Source organism: Poecile atricapillus, chromosome Z (assembly GCF_030490865.1).
Source record: "Poecile atricapillus isolate bPoeAtr1 chromosome Z, bPoeAtr1.hap1, whole genome shotgun sequence".
Taxonomy (NCBI): Eukaryota; Metazoa; Chordata; class Aves; order Passeriformes; family Paridae; genus Poecile; species Poecile atricapillus.
Genome location: NC_081289.1, coordinates 15255218 through 15280351, shown reverse-complemented (window position 1 = coordinate 15280351; position 25134 = coordinate 15255218). Strand labels below are relative to the sequence as shown.

Genomic DNA, 25134 nt, shown 5'->3' with positions numbered 1-25134 from the left:
AATTTCAAATATAATTTTTCTTTATAATTTTTTTACCACATGAGTAGTGAAATCAGTGGAAGCTTATGGCTTGGTTGATTTCATTGCTTTCTGTACTTGCTATTTTTAATTTCTGAAAGCTAATTTCCTTTCTCTGTCTAGTACAATGATAGACAAGCAAATTTACCATTCTCTCAAGCTTTCTTTGGTTTTTCACACGAACAAATAACTTTTCATGTGAGAAAAATGAGCATTCTCCGTCACAAAATCACACAGGCAGCTTGCGGTTCCTTTTTGTTTTATTTTGCTTTGAAATTTTATTTTTTTTTACAAGCTAATACTCCATCCAGGTTTACCTACTCAGGAAGCTCCTGAGGGCCATGCTTGCAGAGTCAAAATGGTAGAGCCTGACAATCACCACAATTATCAGTGAACGTGTTTCCAGTGAAAGAGTCAAACATTGTGATTGCCCAAAAAGCACTTGCTGAGAGAGTATTTATGCATAGAGGAGGTTGATGCATTTCTCTCTTCTTGCCTTATGAAAATGGCTTTATGAAACGACCTTGCTGTACTGCGCCAAGGTTTGACTGGATGTGCAATCCTATCAGCTTCTGTTGTGGCAGAACACTTCTGTCATGAGAAACATGACAGAAACGAGGCTCGAGCAACAAAGCTCATCACAGATCTGATCACATCACTGGAAGCTGAAGAGGTGGAAGCATTTTGTAGGCAATGGATTGCTGATAATCTACACACACGTGTACATGATCTTCAGAGGTATTTTGCGCTCAGTGCTCTGTTACTTCATGTGTGCACATGGAGGCCCAAGACAAAAATGAAAAACATCACCTTGTGCTTCAATAAACTGTTATTGTTTATTCCAAATGCAGTATTGGCTACCACAGGTAATGCCATGCTGTAGTAACTAAATACATAGAAGAGAATGAAGCAGCCTGCTTGAAATGAACTATCACTGTAAGCTATCAGTGAGATTTTCTGAAGGCAAAATAATGATTTGTTGATATGATAAAAGTATTCCAACCAGACTAAAAGAAAACAGATCCTGAGTCACATGTGAGAAATAAATATTAATATCTAGTTATTATATCTTTGTATTCAGATGGTTGTTTTTTTTCACAGAGTTCCTGTTATGTAGTAGTTAAAAGCAGAAAACAAAACCATCCAGTCATCTTTTAACATCTTAGTCCAACCATCCATATTACCACGGGTACTTCAGCTCTCTCATCTTTGTCTCTGTTGCATGTCTCTGTGCATTCTTTTTTGTTGTGGTCTTCATTTTTATTTTTACCATTTCACAATCAGAGCCCTGTGAAAGAGGAATAGCTACAAGAGCTGAGTGTTCTGAATTCTGAAAAAATTGAAAACTGAAAAATCTTTGATCCTGATTTCTTCTGACAACTCATTTCTGCATTCCTGCATAATTAGTAATTTAAGGCTCCTTTTTGTTAAACTATGGCTAACTAATTTCAGCTGATTTTACTGTGATCTGAATATCTTCCTGCATTTAAAACAATGCATGAAGGAAGCTCATCAGGGAAATTTAGGCTGCCTGAAAATTTGATTCCTTAGGTCGAATCATTTGCTGTTAAAGGGTTCTATCTTGTTAAGTTCTCCACACAACCTGAGGATGTCAGGAAGAGCAGCTTTCATAAAATACACACATCCTTTCAATCATTTACATTACATTTTAATAAAAAGGATGGTGATCTGCTCAAACATGTTCCCATTTTTCTTCTTCCTGATTAATTAGATTGGGCAAATGCTGGGAATAGAGATCTCCAGAGGCAAAGAAATTCTATAAATCCCTTGAGAAGGCTACCCCAGAGGTCCTGCCTTTCCTAAAAGCCTACCATGCCCATGCACACAGATGTTGGGCCTGCTCACCAGGCAGCTGGCAATCCAGTGGGAAACTATTGCCCTGTACTATTTAAACAGGATCATCCTAATTCTTGCTGAGTTCACTTCTGAGTTTACAATATTACAGCTTAAGGTTATTTCCCACGTTATTTTTTCTCTTGATTCTCTTTTTTTCTCGTTGTTGCTGCCTCAATTTCACCTCAATCTTTTTTTACATTGCACGAGACATGAAAAAAATTCAGCAAAAAAGAAAAATCTTCTTTCAAAGTTTGCTGAGATCACACAGCCTGTGCTTCTAGAAGGCAGGCAGTGGTCAAGGATAGATGAACTCCTGTACAGTAGATCATGGCACAGTCATTTGTTCTGGAACTTTTTAAGTGTTTTGTAGTCCAACATTTAATAATTTAGTAATAATATTTACCTGCTGTTTGGTGTTTAAGTCTGGTCTAGTAAGAGTCTGCCACACTGTGAATATCTTGCTGCAATGCTGATACTCCCTACTCATGAAAAGACATGTCAGTAAGAAATTGAAAATAGCCAAAGGAAGAGACTGTGCTACCCAACTGCAAAAAAGACAAAACATCTGTGCTTGTAAAAAATTAATGCTACCAAATGAGATGTAGAAATAACAACCTGAATATTGTATTTGATTATTATGATGACACAGTATTCTGTAGTAATTTTATGAATAAACTAGGTTTGTGCTTTGTTTTAGAAACCCCTCTTTTAGAACGGTTGACAAGGTGTCTGCACTTCCTCTAGTATCCTTGAGGAATATCTGGAATATCACAGACCAGATATCAGTAGGGAATAATGGATAGCATGATCTCATAGATATATAAATATATATATATAAATTGAGTGCCTTGAGAAAATGTAGTGTACATTTCTGACTTTCTGCAAAATACTACTAGGTATTCTCTCATGGTAATATTTTTCTAATTGTATTCCGGCATGGGAGAATCCAGTAAAATGAAAAAGTCTTGTAAATGCATACCCCATAACTGGGTTTTGTCCTGAGTTCTGTAAGGTTTTGGAAGCTCAGTTTCATTTCTGAAACACAGGAAATACTGGGATGTTGTCAGCTCACATTTCTGTCCTGAATTCCAGATTGAACTGTTTTGGATGCAAATCAAAATAATAAAATATTTGCTGTAGGAGAAAACTAGAAAACTGGTCAGAAGTGTAGATTTACAGGTTTAGAGATCAGCTAATCAGGAAATCACCAATCTACTTTTGGATTCCCATTAGAGTTGAAAGATTACAGTACAAACATTCTAAGGTCTATGGTTAAAAAATCAAGATTAAGGCTCGTGTAACATGGAGCCTGTTTGTGTCTGGCATCAATCACTTAATGCAAAGTGGCTAGGCATTTTGTGATGTGAGGCACTTCAGACTTGCACAGACTGTTATTTGTTTAGGCATAATTTGACCTGAAAACATGAGATACTTAACTAATTATTTGCAACACTATGACATTTCACTGCTGGTTATTCAGTACTCAGTGCTGCCACTAAATCAGTGAAAAGCAACAACAAATTTCAAATCACAGAATTATGGAATAGTTTTGGATTGCTTTACAGGAAGGACCTGTAAAGATCATCAAGTTCAACCCTCAACCCAGCACTGCCAAGTCCACCACTCATAACCCACACCTTAACCCACATCCTCAAGTGCCACATCTACATGTTTTTTAACACTTCCAGGGATGGGGACCCCACCACAGCCCTGGGCAGCTTGTACCAATGTTTGATAAACATTTCAGTGAGGAAATTTTCCCTATTATCCAATCTAAACCTTCCCTGATGCAATTTGAGGCTGTTTCCTCTTGCTTGTGTCTTGTTCCCTGGGACCAGAGCCTAGACCCCTCTGAGCACTGCAGTACTTGCACTAGTAGGATCCTTTTAAAAAAATTAACATTTGTCTTTTTTTTGTCTTTTTTTTATTTGCACTCAACATTTACCACTTTCTCTTTCTCTTCAGGTATTATGTCCACATGAGGAAGCTGTTCAATTACTGTTATTTAAGAAATCAACCTGTCCAAAGTCCTTTTGGCGACTTTCCATGCATAGCTATGATCTTCCTTCATCATAAACACCAGGTTTGATACAACTTGATCAGGCTGACAGATGACAAGATCTGTTAATAACATCTTCTTACTTTAAAATATTAATTGCATTTAAATGTAGGCTTAATTTTTAAGTTTTCTTCTCAGAGTCCCTAATCTTCACCTGTACCTTGGCTGAAGGCAAACATATCATTGGGAAAAAAGTGAAACTGTGAAATGTGAATTCCTTGTATTAAGAAAATAAAAGCAACATTGCTTAATTAATTCCCTCTGTCTCACAAGAGAAAATAAATATCAGTAGCAAAAGGATTTTTTAAAACACGTTTGCAGTTATGTGCCAATTAATATTCTGTTTGGAGTTTGACTCCTTTTTAACTCCTTTATAAAATAACTACGTTATATTTGTAACAATATATGTTACTCCATTAATCAGAATGTTAGTATTTGTCTACTAGATGATTCAAAAATCATCAACATCTTCCATTCTGTTTCAGTTTGCTTCACTTGGTCTGTATTATAGAATCATGGAATAATTTAGTCTGGGGTATCTAAAAGTACAGAAGACAGACCCTTTCCAAATCCAGAGGAAGAACCAAATTGAAGAAAACGTTAGAGGGCAAGCTGACTTGCTATCAGAAATATAAGAAGTAGGTATTGGGAGCCATAGAGATAACAAGGGTCCATTTAACATTTTGTTGCTAAATAAGCATTATGTAAAAAATATTTCAATTCAGCCCCTCAGATAATTGAAGCTGGGTGGCCATAAGTAGGAGTGAGTAGTAGGAGGTAAAAATCATTTTAATAGAGACATGATCTTCTGCTTAGAATAAACTTAATACTTACAGCATTTGACTTTTTTTTTTTTTTCCAGCCTCTAAGCAACACAAATCTCATAGGTAAAGCTGCTACTTTGTAAAGCTACAGGTAGAAATGTCTGGGAGAAAAACCAAGGTTAATTACTTTTGCATGTTTTGTATTATATTTTTTTCCCCTCTGGATGCTTAATGGAAAAATTATTGCTTTGCTCAGAGTGAGTACCTCACCAAGATTGAATTGCTTGCATTGGCAAGAATTCAGAGAAAAACTGAAATCTGGGAAAGCCAAGGAAAGCTTATCCTTTAATTAAATGAAATAAAAAACAACAAAAAAATAGATGCTCCAGAGTGAGTTTTGAGGACCTGTAGCATATTTCCCAGTGTATAAAACTACTTGCAGTCCTCTTTAGAGGAAACTGCAGATGTTTTGACTCCGTGCTCTTCTCACACAGTTCATCCTTGTCCATCTCACTCCAAAAAAAGCATGTAACACTTTTTTCCTACGAACTCCCACAAGACTTCAGACAGATTATTACTGCATCTCGAGCTGAAGCCTCCACATTCTCCCCAGCCCTTGACACATTTGAAAGCTTCACTGCTATCTTCATTTCCTGGGTTCAAAGGGCAGCTTCCTCAGGCTGGCACAATTCCCTGTTGTTTCTTCACCTCCTTAATCAAATTATGCTCTCAGCATTTTTTTTCTTGAGATTTCTGGGAAGCTGTCATGAACCGACTCTGACACACAAGCAGTTTAATGTCCTAACAGGTTCTTAGTTGGGAACTGTTCCTCTAACCTGCCTGCTTTTCGGAAATTTCCCAAAGGAATTTTGCTAAGTTTGCAGATTTGTATGTCTCCTATACAATGTCTCTTGGAAGAGTTTCTGCAGGAGCTGATACTTATCAAGCTCTCTATTCGGTGTCCTGAAAGATAATACTTGCAATAGTTCTCTCTCATTCTGGGCTTCCCAAAAACTTCTCTTCTGGTTAGTTTTCAAACTCCAAGATCACAGTCTTTGAACACAGCCACCCCTCACTGACTATTCTTTTAATTCACTTCTCTGTCTACTTGTTCCTCATTTTGGTGTCAAACAGTCACCATCAGTTCAGGTATGGCCTTTTCAGTCTTGACAGAGGCCTGGCCAACCTGTGAAGGCAGATATTTATGTTAAAGAATATGCCTGTGATGCAGACAACCAAAACTCTTTTTACTCAGAACCTTCCCAGCAACCATCAGTAACTTTCTGCAGACAGCTGGGGCCTCCTCTGGTAGAACCACTTCCTGTGGTTTCTTTCCTTGCCAGTTTCCTCCTGCTACATTTTCAGTGAATGAAATCTGAAACTCATTTGCTGGAATGACAGAATCACTGAGGTTGGAAAAGACCCTTAAGATCACAGAGTCCAACCGTAAAAGAAGCTGTAGGTTGTTTTTCCTTGTAAATGCAAAAATTAAATTGAAACAGGGCTTCCACTCTCCTGTTGAGTGCTCCAAACCAATGTGACAGCACCTGGGTATTGGAGAAGGCAGAAGCTTTTCATCCATCAGTATGAATTATGAAGGCAATTTTGATGTTCAACATCTCACCCATTTCTGTGGGACGAATTGCCTGTACACTCTGTATGACCCTACTCCAATCCATAGGTGTAATGTAGAGAGCAGGTGACACAGACCTTGTGTCCTGCTTGGATTTTTATGGTCCGCCTGGCTCTTAAAAGCCCTATGTCCTGTGTCACATGAAGGTACACGTGGCACGCATACCGTAAGGACACCCGGCAGAATGAGGAGAAAATGGGAAGGCTCCGGAGACTCCACCTAGTCTTAGATCGTGCCCACATGTACCAACAGGCACTGGTAGGTCTCATGTGGAAGTGGCAGGCACCCGTAGCCTATAAGCTCCCCAAGCAAGGAGCTAGAGGTGGGAGAGCTGCAGCTGTGGGTGCAGTACCTAATTCCTTTGTGTGGGGTGTTCTGCTGACAGCTCTCATACCGATTCAGTCATCAGTGAGCAGCTTACCTAACCTCTCGGGCTGGCTTTTTCCCAGCACTAATAAACTGAAGGAAATAATGGAATTAAACACAACCTTGTAAAATTAATTAATGCTCATACATGCTCTAAGTGTAATAAGAGGTTATAAAAACGTCACATATTGCTGATTCTGATGCTGAGTTGAAAAGATCTGAGGCTGTATCTTATATTACCGAAGCGAGAAAATTAATGCTGGTGGCAAAAGCAGGTATTCCGGGCTGAGTAGGTATGCAGCGTATCTCAGTTTCTCCCTAGCGCTTATAAGACAAATTGGGTAATTAACGTAATATGCCTATTTTATAACTCTGTTTCTGTGCGCAGCATTCTTCTCAACCATTTTAATCGCAGCCGTAAATTCTGCTGTAAGCTGAAGAGAGTAAGGAGGTGTAATAACCTTGGAGGACACCCAAGGGACCACTCGCCCTGCACCTTCACCATGGATTTAGGAGCTTTCGGGACTCCCCCGCCCTCCTCTGGATGCCTGCGGGGCTCCAGCGCAGCCCGGCCGCGCTTCCCGCATTCCCGGCCGCCGGCTCACGCCGGCGCAGGCGGAGCGGGGGAGGACGAGGGTGGGGAAGGGGCTTGGGGAGGCGCTGAGGAGGAGCCGCCGCCGCCACTCGCTCTGCTCCAGCCCCAGCGAGCCCGGAGGCGGCAGAGGAGCCCCGGCAGCCCGGTAAGGAGGGGAGCCCTCCGGGAGGGATGAAGGGAAAGGCGAGAGAGAGCCTTTTCTTGCCTGCCCTACTGGTTCCTGCACGGCTGGCGCGGCGTGCCCGCACCCCTGCGGCACGGCCGCGGCGGGGAGCGGCCGGGCCGCCGAACGCTCCTGTGCCCCACAGCTGAGGGGCGACGCCGGCGGCGGCCGCGGAGGAAGGGGCGGCCTCAGGCGGGGGTTCACGGGCACACGCGGGGCCGAGCGCTGCCGGGGGTGGCCCCGCTCTCCCGCCCCGGCGGTGCCCGGCGGCTCCTGCTGCAGAGCCCGCGGCGAGGAGCCGGCTGGCCCAGGTCCGCACCCCGGGCGGGCGCGCATCCTCCCCCTCGTCCGGGTTCGGAGCAGCGGGGCAAGCACTGCTGCTCCCCGCTTCCCTCCCCCGGCCGGATACACACTGTCACACCGGGAGCGCCACCGGAGGTTTGTTAATTTTATTTGGGGTGGGTTGTGTTTTTTGTGGATTTTTTGTTTGTTTGTTTGCTTTTTGCTTGCTTGCATTTTCTGTTTTCCTCCTTCTCTTCTTTGCCGGGAGTTGCTTGCGTGCTGGTGAAGGTGGGGGGCAGCGCTTTGGAAACAGGAATTGGTCGGAAAACCGGCAATTGAAGGTAACAACCCGCTGGGGCACGGCGGAGGGAGGCAAAGGAAAAAAGCCAAAAGCACCAAGGAGGCGGTGTGGGGGCGAGGGAGAGGAGGAGGCGACGCTGGAGACGGAGGATGCCCGGGAGGCGGCGGGGCCGGGCCGGCGGCGGGGCTGGGAGGCTCCGGCAGGGCCGAGCCGGGCAGGTACCGCGGCCGGGGAGCCGGGAGCGGCTGGGTCGGGCCCTTGGCACCGGGCGGTGCCCCGGGAGCAGCGGCGGCCCCGGCCCCGCCGGCGTTTCGGCTCTTCCTTGGGTGAGTTGAAGCCGGGATGCGACCCTGTGGAAGAGGAGAGATGTGGCGAGCGGCTCCCGCCCTGCCTCGCCGCAGGGTTGGCTCTGGGTGGGGGTAAATCATCAGTGCGATGCTGTTAAAAATAAAGGAAGATCTGATCTAATTTTGGGGGAGGGTTGCGTTTTTCTTTTCCTGCTGTTAGGCCCGGACGTTGTTTTTGTTTTTTCGTAATAGAAGTGTGGTATTAGCCCTAGAGTTTTAATCGTGAGAGGGAAGTGCCTTACTCAGAGCCTTGATGCTGTTCTCTGTGTCTTGCTTGGGAAATGACTGAATATCCCTGCTTACCCCCCCACCCTCAGGGCACCACAAATGCAAATTTTGGTACAGGAGCCGGTGAGGATATTCTCAGTTCTCTGGAAACTAGAAACATGTGACCTTGTCTTGTCTTATATACAGTTCTGTACTGTAACGTTGTTACTCAGAACAATTTGTTTTTTATGTGTTTGCCTTGGAACCCTTTGAGGGCATAGCTAGGGAAACAAATAACTAATGACAGACCATTATCTTGTGGGGGAAGCAGTAAAATTAAATGGGAATTCACCCAGAAATATTGAGCTATAAATTCAATCAAAAGACTAGTTTTGCATCTTTATTTAGACTATTTATTTGGAGAGTTTGCTATCTCTGAAGGTCATTATTGGGCTAGAAAAATGTGTTCCAAAATCCATATCAGCTCTAATCCTGGTTCACTTGAATTTGTATTAAAACAAGTGTACAGTAGAATTATTAGATGATCCCAGAAACAGAACAAAATACAAAGGCTTTCAGAAACTTTCAATACCAAAGCTCACATTATTTTAGCTTGTTAGTTTAGAGTGTAACTTTCTGTGGGTGCTGGCATTCTGGGAGCCTTCATCCCCACTTAAGAAGTTGGTGGCACAGAGATACGCTACAGGAGTTTGTTTTGATTTGCACTGCTATATCAAAAGCATCATCACTTCCTGCTTACCTATAATGTTTTTGCAAGTTCTGTTCATTACTGAGTTAGGTACTGATCTTCTGTTTGAAGGAGCTACACAGTTTAAAAATCGCACTGATAGTTGCTTTAGTGAAGTTGTAGAATCCCTGCTGCAATGTAGTGCTTTAACCTCTAGATCTTTTATGTTGTTCTGACAACTTGTTTCTGCATAACTATAGTGTTTTAAAACATTTCCTCGGTGATTTGGGGATTTTGTCTAAGTTAAATTCACCATAAATTTCAGTACATAGGTGATGAGAATTGGGGATGAGAAAATTGAGGGGATGGGGATGCTATCTATCACTCAAAGGTATCTGAATTAAACATGAATCAATAGCAGATTTAGGCCAGCCTTCTACTATATTTAGTGTATGTTTGAGGATGCATCTGATATTGTAATAATGCTGCAAATTCTTCAGTTCTTCCAATTCAGGATTCAAGTCTAATTCCCATCAAGGCTTGTTTAAATTAGTGGTGAGGAAATGTAGTTTTAAAACATCTTGAAGATCATGTGAGAAAAGGCTGAGTAAATAGAACCCATAGCATGTCAGCTGGGAAAAAAATATCTAGAGATCAACTGCTAGAAAAGTCATAGGAGATGGCCTGTTAACAAAGGCATAAAGTTTGTGGCTGTTACTTTAGGCAACTTTTACTGATAAGTTTTTTGTATCTTCCCCAAAGTCAGTTCAGATGTGATAAACCTGAATCTTGGGGAGGTGGGTGAGTTGGGAATGTGTGGGAGTCTGGCAGGGAGAACATGGATGGTGGTGGGGCAGAAGGTTTGTGACAGGGACTGTTGGCAATAGGACCAAAGGCACAGAAACTGCATCTGTCTGCATGGTGCAAGTAGAGAACACGAACAAGTGGTCATTGACTTTGGAAGTCTTCTGGATACTGATGATTTCAAGTCCTGTGGCAGGGCGTAGATCTTTGTTCCAGAGGAGCAGCGTGCAGAATTAGACTGTCATTGGAAAAAAAAACCACTTTGGTTCTTTTTCTATACATTTCACATAGAAAGCTTGTAGTTCTGAAGAGTTTGCCAGGTTTTTCCCCAATAGCAAGTTATTTTGACCTGTACAAGGGACAGATCATGTGAGCAACTCACTAGGGTGGATAAAAATGTACTGATGAGTACCTGACTCATCTGGGGACTGTTGCTTATCTTACTATGTTTTGTGGTGTTGCTGTGTTTGGAAGAAAATGTTGGGAATAACAGCTGCAGGGGGATAATGTTAGCTTTCTCCTATAGTTGCATTGTTTTGCATTATCACTGTGAAAAATTATAGCATTCTGTTTCCCTAAGGGTCCTGAGTCCACAAAGGAGGCTTAAGAAATGGAAGTTTGAATATTGTCCAGCAAGATTAAAATTATCTAAATTAGTAGGAGTGAGTTGTGGAAAGAGTCAGTCATCCAATTGTGTCTGTAAATGTTCACTTCCCTGACTCAGGCAGCTATTTCACAAAGACAGTCCTTGTTGGGGAGCTCTTCACCTGTGCCCATGTGGAGCTGTGCTGGCACTCCCCAAACCTTGCTCCCTAAATGTGGGCTCCTGCCTGACCAGGGGGTCAGCCTGCCTGCCTGCCTGACCTCTGGCTACGCATTCCCGACCTCCTGCTTGGGATGGGACTATTACTCCTGGCCAAACGCAAATCTGCTCTTGTTGCTTTTGGCCTGGTTTTCAGTTGGATGAATTCCTGGGTGTGACTCAACGCCTGACTAAAACACTCTGAGGAATCAGCCGAGATCGTGCGCTTGGGGGAAGAGCGGGCTGCTCCCCCTTGCAGCAGGGGACCTTCAATCTCATGAGCTTGCTTGGTGCAGCACTGATGCTTCTGCACGGCCTCCAGATTTAATTTGGCTCCTATCTGGCCAATTTGGAGAGGGAGGAGAGGTGCCTGCCTGTCTCCAGTCACCTGTGTAGACATACCCTTCAAGGGTCTGATGAACTGAGTCCAAAAGGAAACTTTCTGTCCTTCAAGGTAAAACTACAGCAGATGCTTTTTCTTTTATTACTGTTCTTTTCCATTCAGTTTTTGAACGGTAAGCCTATATTTCCCATTTCTTAATGCCATCTTAGGCAGACATTTTGTCTGTGGTGTTTTTTGTATTTTTTTTTTATTTTTATTCTTATTTTTATAGTGCTTTAAGGCTTTCTTTAGAAAATGGAGCTGTCTGTGAGTGACATGAAGCATTAAAATTACAGCCAACTAGATCTTTAATGATGTGAAATGATAATAGCAGACATGTAATTAATGTTCTGTTGAAAACTGGAAACCCTTTCTCCCTCAGATCTGTGGCTACATTTGTTGTTAAAGCATGAGGCGTATTGAAGGTTTGGCAAAAATACTTGTAATTTAGTTATGATCATGTTATGTTCTAAGCTTATATTATCTGTGTTTTGCAAGAGTTGCTTGAATGTGTTTCTCTTTGTATGTACCTCTGCATAGGCAGTTTCAAGTATCTGGAAATTGCATGGGGCTCTGTTCTTCCACCCATGCTCACAGAAAAAGATCTCTTGTGCCTGAAAAATACACTGTTGTGTTTGACTCTAAAGTTTTCTCCTTCCCAATTATTTTTTCTCCTTCCACAATGTAATTGTGGTGCAGCTGTGCCCATAAAATATGGTTATAATAGATTTTCCTCATAATTAATTACTCTCTATACTGGTATCCATCTTCCATATATGCTTTGAGTAGCAGGTGATTATCTTGTGAGGTTAACAGAAAAAATACAAAACTCGATGACTGATTAATGCATTCAAGAATGGCGGGACTGGTCACAAACCAGGGTGCTTACAATGTAATTTCTAAAGACATCTTTCAGCCTTGCGTTTGTCCAAGCCCAGGTCCATGTTTTATTCTGTCCAATGGTAAAAGGCAATTTTACCATGGGGTGTTCTCTGGAAACAAATACAAGGTTTTGATACCAGTTTTAAATGGCTTATGTTTACCTTTGTAGCAGACTCAGTTTTCAGTACTGTTTCTGCAGTGCTGTGTAAAATTTGGACTGGCTGGACTGACAGCTCCTTTTTTTGGTTTGTTTGTTTTCTGTTTTATCTTCCTGAAAGAAGCCATAAACCTAATTGTTTGAAGGAAAGAAATGTTCCCTGATTTAATGTAAAGAAGGGGGATTTATTTTGCTGTAGATGGTTCAAAAAGGCCTCTTCTTATTTGGAGGCTGCTGAATACAATTACACTGTGGTGTTGCAACCCTTTCTAGAATATTCCTTCGTAAAGTACCTTGATACTGTGGGTAAAATTATGAAAATGTTAATTGACTGCAATTTTGGGAACAGTGCAATAGATAAACAAGAAAAAGGTTCTTACAAAGCTACGCAGTTGTATTGTTTAAAGAAATGTAAAGCAAGAATAAGTGTTACGTTGATATTAAGCCAATCACTCCGGTTTCTGAGGAAAACCTGAAAAATGGAAATGCTGTGTAAGAAAAGTACCAGGCCTTTTCAGGAGTGTAGTTCCTGCCCTACACTTTCATAAATATTGAAAGAGAGATTCTTAATTTACTCACAAAATGTATGGGTATTAGCAGAGCAGTGTTCTAAAAGGTTCTTTGGAATAGGTTGTACTGTGGAGGTTATGGCTGAGATGGTTACAGGTGGTTTTGATAGTAGACAGAGGTGGCACTATGTAATGATTCATTGATAGAATGAGAAATTGTCTGAGTCATCTTTTTAGGTGTGCAGTAATAGCTCAGAGAAGAGTTACAGCTGACTGGTGTTGTGCTCCAGCTAAGGCAGCGTGCCCAAAACGACAGCGTGATGCTCATGCTGTCTCTTTGTCATTAGTGGGTCCTTGTTCCCTGAGCATAAATAGCAGTAACTTGGAGAAGGCTGCATCTGTAGCAATCAACATGGCTTTGGCCAAGCACACAACACTCATTGGAAATGCATTTTTCTGGCACTGCTGTAGTTTACACATGAAATAATGTTTTTTTACCTGTTTTCTCTTTTTTGGGATGTAATGTGAATAGCTGTGTTTTAGTGCACTTTGCTCCCATTGCAATATTTCTCTAGGATTAATTGACATGAAGTTATTCACCATTTGTCAAAGTTTGGCTATGCAGGGTTGCAGCATCTGAGATGCCTCCTTCATTACTAGGGGCTTCAGAAGGAAGTGCTGGTGCTTTGAGCAGAGCTCTGGCCTGTGGGCAGGTGTGTGTGCCAGGGCTCAGTGCTGGAGCGTGCTGCGATGCTCTCTCTTGGGCACCATCCCATGGTGTGGTCAGAAGCAAAGTGGTCCTGGTCTGTGATGAATGATTGCCAAACCCAGGAGCTCTGCCCACTCTGATCCTGGCTGGGACCAGCAAACACGGGGGTGGGTTTGTGTCGTGTTAGGTGGCCTCCCGGCTGCTCAGCCTAGAGCGATGGCTTGCGTTCAGCTGGGCTTCTGCAGAGAGGAAAAAGCAGTTTGAAGGTGGGATGAAGAACATGAGTGAGTTTTGCCTGTCCTTTCCTGCCTTTGTGGCAACCAGTGAGATCAGCTGCTTTCTAGAGTAAGGAAAGGAAAGAAAAGAAAACGAACCACTTCTTCTGCCAGTACCCTGTGGAGCTTCTAGGATGGTGGAGCCAGGGACTGCCGCAAATCTTTTCAAAACCATCTGCTTTTACCACCTGTCACTGCTTATTCACTAACATGGGGGCTTGTTGGGCATTAATTTTAAAAATGTTTCTCTGTAAGTACAGAAATGAATAGGTTTCTTCTACAGTCCCATGCTTGAGCTGTGGGTATATAATGGAGGAGTTTCAGAAATGCTCTGTTGTGAGGGAGAGTCAGGGGGTGGGGGTGGAGAGAGAGATAAAAGGACTTGCCTCCCTGACACAAAGCACTTTCTGATGTAGTACATGCTCACAGAGCTCTTTTATTTTTGTTATCTGTTGGTCTGAAATGCATGGCATGATTCTGTTTAAACCTAATTTTAAGGACAATTTTGAGGGTGAAATTTTGTTACAGAAGGAGCCCTTAGCAAAACTATTGCATATACTGATATCAACTTATTCATTGCTTCTAGCTTTAAGTCAAGGGAAACATCACAGTCCAGGACTGTTTCGAGATTTCCTCTGGCTATTGAATTAAATGTCATTGCGGTAAAGGACCTAACTCCTTTGTTGGACAAAAAATTTTTGAAGAGGCTGAGGCTGTTGGTCCCCAGGCCATTAATGTGACACCCAAACTCATGTGAAATGTATTCACATTCCTAAATTGAATGTGACAGACAGAATTACACCCTTAGTTTACCCTCAGCTCATATAACTGCATCCTTGCTGCTCTACTTATGACCCTGCAGACTTCAAAGAAACAACCTGCTTGCTTTTGAGATAAAAGATCTGTTTATGCAGCCTTGGAGCTCTGAGAGTCATGCAGTGTGTGCAGTACATTCTTCTTTATTCCTGTGACTGCAGCTGTAACTTCTCAACCTAGGTCTTTACATGCCCTGTGATCCTTTCTCCAGTAATGTACATTACTGCTCTGATATGTTTCGGTTTCTACTTCCCTGGGCAGCCCTGCTGCAGGAAGATCTGAAATCCCAGGTCAAGATGTTAGAGACATTGAATGATAGTGATTCCCACCAGTGACCTCCTTTGAGTCCTCATTGCTTCTGTCTTCATTAGGTACTCCACAGCAATACATTTCTAGTATGGAACAAAATGTCAGTGATCCCCTCGGCACTTCTTCCTGCCTTTCTTTGTATCTGAAGTAAAGTTGATGACACTTTTAGAAAGGAGAGGGTGAGGAGCCCACAGGGTACAAGGGTGTTTATGCCATGATGTGTTTTGTGTGTAGCAAAGTAACCATCAAATCTTGCACCTAAATGCAGTACTCAAACCTGCCATCTCAGTGGAAAACCTTTGTAGTTCTGCAGATAACCAGTAACATTTGTCATGCTACTGTCTAGCTATGGTTTTAATTTTTCTTTATTTTTAAGTTTATGTTCAGTGGCTACTGCCTTGTCCCGTGCATTCTCAAAGCAGCCAGTGGGTTTCTGCTATGCTTGAATTTAAGGTTTCAGGGTACCCTAAACAACATAGTGTTTTGATAAGAAGTGCTGGATCCTTGATTAATTTCTCAGTTAATATTTTTTCCATTTCCTCTAATATCTGTGTCCTTTCCCTGGCATTTTGGTTTGTTCCTTTGCCTAGTTCTGCTGTCACTTTGCTAAGCTGAGAGAGCTCAGGCTGTGTCCACAGACACAGACTCATTTCCCGCTGGAAGTTCACCTTTGTTTTGGCCTATTCCCGACCCCTCATTCCTCTGTAGTGTCAGGCAGACTCCTAGCTGTGTATTTGTCTCTTTGTCTCAAAGCAGAACTGAACCCATCTCCACCATGTTCTAAAGCTGTCTGTATTCACACTAAAATCAGTGCTTTACAGGCACCTGCCTCAAATCTGGCAATCTGCTACAAGATCCAAATCCGCTGATCTGTGGAGAAGTATCAGTTCCTGGTGCTGGAATGCTCTGTACATGGGGCCTCAGGTCTTTTGGCCCAGCATTTTCTTCTGCTGGATGTTTCTGTTGGCCCATGTACAGCTGAGATTGTTTTCCTGCCATTGGGAATGCTGAATTTTCCTCTGAAGGGAAAGGCTATTGCTTTGGCTGGCTCGTAGTTTTTCAAGAGCTGGTAAGACATAGCTTACAGCTGGTAAACTTGTCCACAGAGTTCCCAGCAAGCAGATCAAGAAGAAGGTGGACCTGTATACTTCCAAGATGATGTGATTGACAACCCACCCATGTTTTAAGGACGAGATGTCTGGACTCAACTCTGCCAACACAGTAATACTGTTGAACCAATCGCATATGCAAAACTAAACTGTGATCTGACAGCAAGTCAGTCACAGCCTACAGATGCATTAGCTGCTCATACTATTCCACTTGGACAGGGGGTGTGTGTATTAATTTTCAGGTTCTTGGAAACTTTTGCCTGTCAATGCTACATTTACTGCAGCATTGGATTTCAAATAATGAATATTTGTGTTTCAGTAGCCAGCCCTCTGCTGGTGAATCATCAATAGGCTGAAGTTGCATTAATACTGAACACACTTGTCACCTTTTCTGGAAGGCCAGAATTCCCCCAGCCCAGGATGCTGATATACATAGGAGGACATGTTGTTTTGCTCTGGACATTCAATATGATTTTAAACTTCCAGTCTTATAGGTTGGCACATCTAGCTGTTGGTATGTAACCTTAAAAATGAGATAAGCGTGTTGAAAAAAATAATACACAGTGCCAGAGATTCCATTGCTGACCATAGATTGCATCCTTGAAGATGGGGAAGCTCTTGCCTTTCTGAAGTGCCATAATCTGCATTAATCCAAACCCAACTCCTCTGCTTGGCACTAACATTTAATTTCCCTGGCAGCCTAGATAAGCCTTGTTCTGGGAGATGAAGTAAGGTGATCTGGAGCCCTTTGTAGGAGCTTGTTTCTGATCTGAGGTTCATGTGTTCAAAATGTTAAAATAGTCACACTTCTGTAAGTCTTTCATTAAATGGCAGGGTGCCTTCAAAGAGAGTAGTTCTCTTAGTTTCTACATACACCTACACTGAGTGTGACTAACGTGATTGTGACTGTGAGCCCTTAAATAAAAAGTGGAATTCTAGAAGTAAGTCTCATAGCATTCCTAGATACAGAGCAGGAAACTTGTACCTTGTTGCCTGGGTAAGGAGAATAAGTTTAATTTATTACATCTTATTGTTGGAATTAAGACAGTAGGATTTAGTTTTGTTAAATGCATGCAAATCCTCATATGGATTTTAACATATAATTTTCAGTGTGTTGTCTATATTATCACTTTAGAGTAGCATTGGCAGCATTTGATGCTTTGCTCCATGCAGCTTTGTAAAAATATCACCCAGTACTGCTGACTCATTTATAAAATAAAATGGGCATATCCTTGCACTTACTTTTCCTTTTTTTCTCTCTTTCAGACTTCAAAAATCCTACCTGCTATATGCAACCTTTCCATGCAAAGTATAGTGCCCAAAATATCCTGTGTGAGATGCTTTTTATCTAAAATGCTTATAGTTGCTAGTAGCACCTTCCTTTAAATCATTTACAGGCTTTTCACTGGTGTGTCTCATAGGTAGATGGGTTTTTATTCTCTACAGTGCTGTGCAAAAGTCTCAGCGAACAAGAAAGTTCCACTTGCACTAATAGAGATATTGCTTCTATTTGATAATTGTTTTGAAATTTCAGGAAGATTAAGGCCAGAAAAATACAGTAAGGATAACTAATTCTGTGATGAAAAGGTCATATTTCATTGCCTTAGCTTTTTAAAATGCCATGTTTTTTCATACTTTATGGAAATTTACCTTCATTCCTTTAAAAAGCAAATTCTGATCTGAGTGCACTGTTTGGTAAAATATATAAATTTTCTGCTGTAAGCCTACAACTGTAGAACTCTTTTGTTTTATTTTGGTTTGTGTGTTTCTTCCTTGATTAAATAATTTCTTTAATATACTGCAAATAAGTATCTGGTATAGCATTAGCGGGGGAACATATGTTCTGATGTTTTAGCATAAACAAGGAAATTCTACTAGTATTTCCCCACCGAGACTGCATGCTACAAGAAAAAGATATTCTGGGCCACAGGTAGTGTGGTCTCTATCCTTTAGAGAATGCTTTTTGCCAGAAAATGTTGATTTTAACGGTCCTCTTAAGTGTGCACTTGGTGTTTACTCGCACACTCATTGGAGATGTGCATTTTCTTTGTTAGAGTGTGGTGTTAGTACTGAAAGCAAAGGGAATACAGCAAAGCACGAGTGATAACAAGTGGTACAAATTATATGAAAATTAGGTGAACATGGTAGATTTGAAATCAAATACAGAGGTCTGCCAGAGGGACACAGGCTGAATGAAGAGGAGCAAGGCAGTGCTTTGCACTTGTGTTTCCCACTTCACTGTTAACAAAGAACATGAGATTAACTCTGCCCAGCCCTGTGAGGCACATCTGGAGAGCTGTGTACAGCCCTGGGCTCCTCAGCACAGGAGGGACAGGGAGCTCCTGGAGCGGGGCCAGCAGAGGCTGCAGAGATGATTTAGGGCCTGGAGCATCTCTGACAGGGAAAGGCTGAGGGAGCTGGGGCTGGTCCCCTGGAGCAGCCACATCCTAACAGAATCCATGCGGAATCTAGTAATTTTAGTCCTGTTAAGTAAGTTTAAGGTCATATATCAGAAAAGCGAATTATTATTTTTCTTCATTCCTTCAGTTACTTCAGAGATACTGTTAAGGGAAGGGTTGGAAGTTTTCTTTGTGCTGTGGGTATTTCCTGACTGTTCTTCTCCCTTAATCAGTATTTTGAGGCTAGTGCTCTGAATATTTGAGATCTCTTATTTTTAATATCACTGGCTAGTTGTGAGGAGCACTTTTTGGTAGATAGCTGGTCATTGAGCTTGAGAGTAGAGCCCTTTCCTGTTTTATAGGGATGGGGTGGGGATAAATGCTGTGTCCTCAGAGCCCAAGTGTGGGATTGAGTGCACAGGCAAGAGGTGGCCTCTCTTGCAATTTGTCCCACCAAGCAAGAGGCATGATACATTCTTGTTCCAAATAAAGTTTTGTACAAAAGCAAAAAAAGATTGCCTAGCGGAACTTAAATAAGCAGTGCAGCACAGGAAACAGAGTATTTTACTACTGAGAACTATTTTTAAAAGCTGGCTGTGTTCAAATCCATCTGGCTGGATGGGATTGATGCTAGGATGATGAAAGACATAGGTGATGCAATTGTAATTCTGCAGTTGCAATTTTCTATGAAAATAAAACAGAGAGGTTCCTGAAAACTAGGGAAAGGCTTTATTTATTACACCTATCTTTTAAAGAAGGGAAAGAAGGGTAATTCAGGGCTAGTTAGCCTTCTGCAATCTTGAGAAATATTATGTATCATGTCTCCAGGGAATTTGTTTCCAAAGTTGAGAAGAATGAGAAGATAATCAAGAATAGTTGACCCAAATGTATCAGGGGCAAGAAGTATTTGATGAACCTGAATGTCTTTTTTAATTAAATGACCATATATGTAGATGTGGGCATATTGGTGGATAAATTCTTTGCTGTGAGGATTGTGAGGCACTGGCACAGGTTGTCCAGAGTTGTGGATGTCCCATCCCAGGGATGGAACTTTTAGCAACCTGGTCTAGTAGAAGGCGTCCCTGGAGATTGGAACTGGCTGATCTTTAAGTACTTGCCGCCCCAAGCCATTCTGTGACTCTCTGACTCCAATTTTTGTTATCATCTCTCACTGAGGAAGTATATGGATTGTTAGATTAATTGAAAATTGTGTGGATGTTGGAGTTCAAAGTGTAGTCTTCCATGGCTCTGTGTCTCACGGGACACAAATAACAAGTGGCCTGTGAGGGATTGGGCCAGTGATGTCACCTTTCTGTTAATTACTTAGATGGTGAGATGGAATGCACCCAGAGAAAAGTTATAGATCACATTAAATTGGCACGAGAGTTCAGTGCATCAAGTGGTAGAAATTCAATTCAGCTGGATCTTAGGAAGGCTGAGATTTGTCTAACAGAAAGCTCTTGAGGTTCATTGAGAACAAACATGAAGTTCTGTGCCCATGCAGATCAACTTCATGCAGCAACGTAGTCTGGGAAGCAGCTGGCTGAACAGAACATTTGTGGGAAATCTATGGGATACGATGATTGCTGCCAAGTTGGAAATGAGTTAGTGATGCGTTTTCATTGCAAATAAGGCAAACAGCATAGTGGTCTCCATGGCCAACAGATCAGGGGAAGTAATTGTCCTTTTCAGCATTGCTGCGTACTCTGTTTCTTCAGTCAGTCCTGAGGTTCCTCAAATGAAAAGCACAATGTTTAGAAAATGGAGAGTGGGCTACCAAGGTGATTCTTAGCCATGGGAACCATAAGGAATGAGGAGAGATTAGGGTCCTTGGGCTGTTTAGTCTGGCAAAAAAAAGAGGCAAAGGGGGCTATCCTATTGAAGAAGCCAGTAGCTTCAATAGTGGACAATGGAAATCATTCTATAAAGATTTCCTCCTTACTGTCAGCTTGAAATATATCCATGTACTAAGAGTCCTTAACTCTGTATGAGATGTGGGTTTATATTGCCTAGCCATTTTTAAATTTTCTGTTCTTTTGACATGCCTTGGGAATAAACACCACAACGTTCACATGACCATAGGAAGCCAGGTAATTTGTATTTCATCCGAATTATTTCATTTGAATTATTTATTGAGCATTACATCTACTGTAGTCATTGTTTCTCTCTTTGTATGTGTTCTAGGAACTGTAGAAATGTATAGAAATCTGCTTTTGAAACTTAATTTGTCAAAAGTAAGAGAGAAAGAGATGTGAGAAAATCTGCTGTCAGAATCATAATAGATCTGTTTTCACAGATCGGTGTTGATGATTGTTTTCAATTGAGTTGATCATTGTTTTAAATCAGATTGTGGTTGATTGCGAGTGCTGCAAGATTTAATTGAAGAGGCCAACTCATGGAAAGGTGAAAAAGTAGTCAGCTAAAAGCCAGGATAATTGGGAGCATGGTTTTATCAGTTATCTAGGGTATGAGCGAAGACAGACAGAATGGGGTCAACCTTTGACAAGCTAGAAAGAAACACCCAAAGTCCTGGTTCTCCAAACCCACAGCCCAAGTCCCATTGCCAGAAACCTGTGGGTGGGAATTCCCTCCTTGAGGCAGGAAAAGATGTTGCAATGGTATGTTGGTCATCCTTTTTGTTTTATCTGACTCTCAGATAAACACTGATGCCAGCTGCATCCCAGGTAGGAACATGGAGATGTGCCTGTATTCACATCAGAGCTGATCCCAGTTCCAAATCAGTTTTATTTCTTTCACTTACTGCCTGAGCCAAGAAACCCTGCAGACCTAAGTCATGCCAGTTGAAGGAGGATCAGTTCTCATTTAGGTTGCTTGGGATTATGTAGAGAACAAGGGGAAAACACCCAGCCAACCCCTAAATGTTTTGTCTTCTGAATCCAGGAGGAGTTGGCTTAGGAAAGCCTGGATTTAAACTCTTGGCTTTAATTGACATAAACTGAATGAAAGTACTAAACCAACCAAAACCTTACTTGATGTGTGGTCATCATTTCCTCTTTCAGGATATTTCTGTGGAATACTTTTCCAGACTTATGTCTATACGATTAAAATTTACTTTAAAATTTATTTTTAGGAATTTAGTTTTTCAACAAGTTGTTCTTAGATGTGAACACAGTTTTTCAGTCTCTGGATTTAATATGTTTAGTGTAGCTTAATTTAAGCATCAATGTTCACTGTTGCAATCTCACTGGAAAGGTTCTTGTTAGGAATATCTCTGCCTCTGCTGGATGTATTGGGGGTGTCAATTATGACCTTGTATCAATCTCAGAGGAGGTGTACAAGAAAAGGAAATTACTTATATGTGGAACATCTTGAAAATATATTTCAAAGAGAAAATGTTCCTGGTAAACATTTCTTCTGTAAATCACATTATTCATGTAACAGGAATATGTCTGTGTTCATATTTCTGTTTTCAGTCTAGAATTAGGAGCAGCAATCAGAAGTAGGGTATGCCCAAGGGATATCTAAGAAGATGCATGGGAAGGTCAGTATCTGTCTTCTTGGGTGTGCTGCCTGAAAGTGCACTGTGTGACTGCAGCCAGCAAATCTCCTTGTTAGACTACATGCACATAGGAATTAGAATGTTCAAACGTGATTCTGGTTCAACCCTGTACATTATGCAAGAGCATTTATGAAATTAACTTAAAAACTACAGAGTGACAGCAGCTAAGGTGAGAGTGCAATCAATCATGTATAATCACATTTTGCTCATGAGGCTGAGGGGTTAGTGTCATGAAAACAAAAGCATAAATCAGTTTTAATTTCTTGGATGTGATCTGCTTGCTCTTGTCTGAGCAGCCAGCTGGGAATTCTGAGCTGAGTTTGCAGTCATATAGCTTTGAAAGAAATTTTAGCTTTACCTGGATTTCTTGGCTCTGTTTGTCTTGTAAAGTGGCTTAGTCATTTTAAATTCCACTTTGTGCTTAGACTTTAGGCTGGATTTTATTTCAGAGATTCAGGGCTCGTGAGGTGTGATATAAATACAGTTCACTGAAAGGCATTTGTCTCCGTAGAATAGGTGAAAAGTGATTTTGGGCTCCTTGTACCAAGGTCATGGTTTTAATATGATCCCACCCCTTCTCTTTATTTTTCAGTGAGTTCTGAGAACAGACTCGTCTCTACCTCAGGCTGTAACTTAGTTGCCCCTCTCCTAAAACTGCCCCTGCAGAAGAGCCCTGCTAATACCTCTCTCTGGGTGCTTGGTGCCCTAAACTGAAAGGAATGACGAGATTATTGTTTTGCCATAAAAAACACGTAGGGTAGAGGTAAAATCACACGTGTTGCTGGAGAGTAGGAGAGGGAGTGAAGCATATGGCTGAAGCTTTATCATCAGGGAGCATCACATTGCACAGATGATTTTTTGAGCCCAAACATGTTTAAAACAACACTGGTTGATGTGCGACTGTGTGGCCACCTGAGCGTTATTGGAAACACACCAGTGCCTCTAAATCTTGTAGTTAAGCTGGTTACAAGTCACTTAACCCAGGAGTCAGCATGAACTTTATACATATGACGAACATACAGTCTGTTTTTATTTTGGAATGCTGTTCCTAATGGAAACTTTATATGAACACCAGCATGAGATTACCAAGTATAAGACAACATTTGTAGGCAAAACTTTTTATGTGCGAATGTGGGTCCCAAAGGCTGTGAGCCACTTCTGACACAAGCCTGTTGAGTCTCATGCTTCACATGTAAGACTTAGTTCATTGGCTTAGTTCATCTCTTCTCTAAAATTCTGTCTTTGTGGATAGCTTCTTTCTAGCTCCAGGCTACTGCTGATGGTGAGTTGGTAGAGTTGGAGAGGCAGTGTTATATGGGACTGTGCTGTAAGCCAGGTTTTGCCTCCCAGCCAAGCCCACCTGTGAGATGTTTGGCATGGAATGCTCACTTTCTTAATGACCTGAAAGCTTAACATGTGCCCTCAGGACCCTGATCTGTTACTTCTTTCCACTATGCTAGTGTGGAGTCTGTCTTTCCCATTGGTGCTGGAATAACCTGGATGGTGTAATTTAATGTTTTGCTGTTATTTTCAGATTATTATTATTACTGTTATTACTATTATTATTATAGATTTTACCTGCAATGGAATTCCATCAGAATGACTGATGTGAATTGGTTTATGGTCACTGAAGCTTTTTGGTTTACTTTTTTTCATAGTTAAAAAAGCTGTTTAAGTAAACTAGAATTGGAGAGAACTTGGTTATCAGCAGAAATCTTTTTTTGTGGGGGATAACTTAGGGGAACAAAAAAGTGTCAAAGTTTCTTCTGATTTCTGACTAGACAATGCATTATTGGTAACCTTAATATCATGACTACAGCAGCTTTCTTTTTAAGGCCTTAGCTAGTACTTCAAGCGATAGGGCTCTCTATATAAGTTTTACTCTGCTTGCCACACTTCCTGTTCATGAATTCTGACTGTCAAGTTGATTGTTTTCGTAAGTGCTAAACAACAGCAGAAACCCAGACCACAAGGCATTACCAGAGCAGCAGTCTGCATTTCTGTGGCCTCCTGCCATGGGATGGAGTCAGTCTGCATGCTGCAAGTGTTACAGATTGCAGAAATGCAGTTTGGCCAAGTTTGAAGGCAAAGCTTTCTTTGGTTTTCTGAGTGTTATACTCTCTTACTAAATCTCCTAATTGTGAAGGTGTGTTTTTATGAACCTGAGTAATTCAAAGGCTCTGTAAAGGGGGTATACTGTCCTACATGGTAGTTACTTGGGTAGATCTAAGGCCTCAAAACTGCCTTGTGTATCCTCCAAATGCCAGGGGGTATTAGTTCCTGTATACTGCAGACTGAAAGGGAAATGCATTATCATGCTGAATGTAAGTTTATTAAATGACTCAAGTAAATGGTTTTCATTCAGGTATGAGGCTTCAATTGTATTAGTTTAGATTTTTTAAAAGTTGTTAAAAATGCTTCATGTTTTTTGCCAGAAAGTGTTACAAATGCTGTGCAAATACAACTGCACAGAGAACTGTCACTTTTCTTTTTAAATTTGCCTGCTATAAATTTAGTTTTGTTTAATGAAGCCTATAAACTGAGCAGATGAGTTGGGAGTGTGAAAACTTGGAACCCTTCCTCTCTGCCTGACTCACAGACATTTTGATTTAGCTTCAGGGATGATTCTCCTTAGATTCTGTTATCCTTAAATGGCACTAGTTATGCCAAACTTGGTTATTCAGGGAGCATAAATCATATCCTCAAAAACCCTGAGAAAGCGCTGAATGAGAAAACAATCAGACAAATTAGCAAATCTGTTTGAATTCCTGAGCTTTAGTCTTCTCACTGCAGTAATTGAGGCTAGAAGAGCAAAATTCATATGTAATCAGGAAGTCCAGGAGCTTGCTGTTCAACAAAAATATTACTGCAAGTATTGTTCTGGTTTTGCTAAGGATGGGAATACTGTAATATGGGCATAGTCTATAACAGACTTTAGCTACAGCTAAAACCAGTACATGATGTGTTGGATGATGTCTACTGGTTCTTCTAGATTCAACTTTATCCATACATAAGCTGTCAATTCAATTTGTTTACAAGTAGGGCAATGTTTCTTTCTTTTACTTAATTGAAGGAAGAAGCCACTAAAATCATATAGGGGTTTACTTACTGCAAAAATTGTGCTATGGGTAAAAAACTTGCCAGAAAATGTAACTGTTTGAAACTTCTCTATCCTTCTTGA

General features: G+C 41.3%; 1 protein-coding gene across 1 annotated transcript in view; it reads left to right on the top strand.

Moving 5' to 3' along the window:
- Positions 1-7351: 7351 nt before the first annotated feature.
- The window catches only part of LOC131592595 (fatty acyl-CoA reductase 1-like), a 116273-nt gene continuing 98490 nt past the window's right edge, over positions 7352-25134 (top strand). Inside the window, exon 1 of the mRNA XM_058864195.1 lies at positions 7352-7437. The gene's annotated coding sequence lies outside the window, so the exon portion shown is untranslated. The remainder of the gene's footprint in view (positions 7438-25134) is intronic.